Genomic DNA, 3,238 nt, shown 5'->3' with positions numbered 1-3,238 from the left:
TCAGGAGTGCATCAATGGCCTTCAATGCTGCCTTGGGTACCATCGAGATTTCGTTCCAAATTATAAAGTCAAACCTGGAGCTGTCGATCGCAGGTTCTGGGGAAACTTGGCTCGGAACTAGCTCAGGGGCTTTGATCACGCAGTGAGACGCAGAGTAGCAGCTCGGGGATTCAGTCACAGTGTTCGTCGTTTATTTCTATCTAGGCGCTGCTTAAATACAGATCTAGTATAGAGGGGGAGAGCTATCCTCTGAGAGGATGCTTGATTATCTAGGGTGATCTACTTAGGGTTCAACCCCCTTAGACAGACGAAGGAGTTCAGATCGGACTAGCTTGATTGATGGTTCCGGAGTCCTCTTTGTCTAGCTAACTAAGTGTCGGGGTTCTGGAATCGAAAACTCACCGCACCCGACGCACGAGTGGGGTGAACCCCGGAATCGGTTCTCTAAGCCAGGGGTGGCCAACCTTTTTCGTCCCGCGGACCACCAAAGTCATGGCGACGGACCCCGCGGACCACCAAAATTTAGGTCACCCGTTTTAAAATCAGAACGCGAGAAGAAGGGGGCCAGAATACATCAAGAATGCACTTAATTTATCTTCATAGCACCAGATATTTCACCTCTTCGAAATACAAGCATGATAGAGATAGCAAAGAGGAGCTGCGCAGGAGTTTTCACAATCTCCATGGACTCCGAGTTCGAAAACAATTAAGAACGTTCACGCAACCTACGTTAACGTGTATAAATAGAATTAGTGCGATACCTGTGCTTGCTTCGACGACAAGATCGCGTCGATCTGAGGCGCTAGATTCGTAACTCCTAGTCGAAGTTCCGCGTGCATCTCGAGGGAAGTCCGATATCTAGTCTTGATGGCAGTGACAGATGAAAACGTTTTCTCGCAGAGGTAAGTTGTGGAGAATTGCACCAAAATCTTCATCGCTTCCGCGCTCAGCATCGGGTATTCTTGTCCAACTCCGAGCCAAAAATGAGCTCTCGACAACGAAGCGTGGAACTTCATCTGCAGGCTCGCATCTGAAGCGAGATCCAGCAAGTCTTTCTTTCCCTTTCATGCACAAATTCGTGTCGTCAATTTTCGCGGTGAACGGATCCAGAATCCAGAGACTGCCATTTCTGGGATCTTCTTGCTCCGGGTAGTATTTACCGAACAAATCCATGAGGGTTTGTAAATGCTCCCGGACGATTACGACCACTCCCTCGCTGAGGTGATTCTGCTTCGAGAACTCATCGAAATTAGGAAACATCGGAAAATCTTTCTCTGAGACTGCGGCGTGCCAAAGAACTAGTTTTTTACGGAAGCCGTCAATCTTCGCTCGCAGCGTGAACATATCGCAATGCTTCCCTTGTAAGGATAAATTCAGCTCATTCAAATGAGAGAAAATATCGGCCAAGTATGATAGTTTGGCTTTCCAATCTACATCGGACATGATAGCAAGGAACGTCGAATTGTTCTGCTGCTGGAAAAATACCTTAACTTCTTGCAACAAAGAAAGAAGTCGATTGAGAACTCTCCCACGAGACAACCACCTGACTTCTGCATGCAAGAGGAGATGGGAAAACTGAGAACCCATTTCCTCACAGAGAGCTTCGAAGATACGCGAATTCAATGGTTTGCAACGAATCTCGTTCACAATGCGGACCACATCAGACAAAACGCTGTGCAATTGTGGAGAGAGTCGTTTCGCAACCAGTTGTTCCCTATGTATGATGCAATGGGTGCTCAGCAAGTTGGGGTGTCCGACCTTCTTGACTCTTGCTGTGAAACCCATCAGACGTCCTGTCATATTAGCGGCTCCGTCCGTGCATACCCCAATGCAGTTCTTCCACGGTATGCTATGATCTTCGAAAAAGCCGTCAAGGACTCGGAATATTTCGGAGCCAGTTGTCCGACCCGGCAGTTCCACAGAGCAGAGAAGTTCCTCCAAGAGTTCTCCGTCGTGTTCGACCTTGACGAAACAGACCAATACGGCTTTATTCGTCAGATCTGTTTGACTCGTCGATCTGGATCGAGTAGAATGTCGACTTCTTGACCAAATCGATAATTTGATCTTGGATGTTATCGGCCATGTGCTCGATTCTCCGTTTCACCGTGTTGCGCGACAGGGAGATACCTCTGAGTTTCTGGTAAGCGTCGTGTCCGATCACCTCCTGACTCGCCAGTAGGATGCATGGTTTTATCAATTCCTCGCCGATGACGTATGCTTTCTTGTTCTTCGCGATTTCGAGCGATATCAGATACGAGGCTCTCATCTGGGAGTTATTGTCACCAAGGGTCATATTTCTCATTGAATTCTGTTGCTGCTTGAGTTCGTCTCGCATTCTCTGAAAGTACTCCAACGGTTTGCAAGCCAGATCGGGATGTTTCAAATCTCGGTGCCTCTGAAGTTTGGACGGCTTCATTCCTTCATTCGATAGGCACTCCGAACAAACAATGCACAGCGGCCTAGGCTCGAATTCGCTACCGGGCTCTTGAATGAATCCGAATCTGAGATAGCTCGCATCGTACTTCCGCGTGCGTTTGTACTGCTTTTTCGGCCTCCCCGATGCCGCTATTCTGCCACCTATCCTGACCGGAGAGAAGTTCGAGGTCCCAGATATCTGTATCTCCGACTCAATTAACGGCATGGCCTCTTCCTCCAAGTCAATAACAGGATATCGTACTTCCCCTTCAGTGGCTAGCTCTCCAAAAGATGGGTTGTCATCGGCGTCCGCGGAAACGTGTTTTCGCTTCCTGAAGAAGCTCTGGATTCTGGCCTGACTCTTCCCGCCCATTCCGAGGAAACTGCTGGGGATTCTTCAATGAACTTGGGTGACGCCTTCCGGAAACAAGGCTAGAAGCCAGGCTCGAGCTCACTCTCGATCGAACAGTCCGCGGCGCGTACACATTCGACTGAACCCATGTGCGCGATACCCAAGCACAAATATTTAGGAACGGACGTTCCAAATCGAGACGGAATCATCTGCTCGCTCGGCGTGTGGTGTGTGAAACTTCGACACGCAGAGCACAGGTACATACACAATCACGTCTCGTATCCAATGCGCCTTCAGCAGCACGCGCGGCCGTCTCATGACTGACGCACATAGGGCTGTGCAGATTCCGCCGCGAAAGTCATGGGCTGTGCTCGTGTCAGATAAGCTCCCTCTGGTGTAAACTGGACAGAATGCTCCGCGGACCACCAAAATATAGGTCGCGGACCACCAGTGGTCCGCGGACCCCCATTT

The 3,238-nt window shown here is 49.4% G+C and overlaps 1 pseudogene; it reads right to left on the bottom strand.

Moving 5' to 3' along the window:
• Positions 1-749: 749 nt before the first annotated feature.
• LOC100909188 (SCAN domain-containing protein 3-like) lies at positions 750-2,788 on the bottom strand (annotated as a pseudogene).
• Between the last annotated feature and the right edge of the window lie 450 nt (positions 2,789-3,238).

The sequence above is a fragment of the Galendromus occidentalis genome, unplaced genomic scaffold, assembly GCF_000255335.2.
Source record: "Galendromus occidentalis unplaced genomic scaffold, Mocc_1.1 scf7180000075432, whole genome shotgun sequence".
Classification (NCBI taxonomy): domain Eukaryota; kingdom Metazoa; phylum Arthropoda; class Arachnida; order Mesostigmata; family Phytoseiidae; genus Galendromus; species Galendromus occidentalis.
The sequence above is the reverse complement of the archived record's forward strand: the minus strand, read 5'-3'. Positions and strand labels throughout refer to the sequence as shown.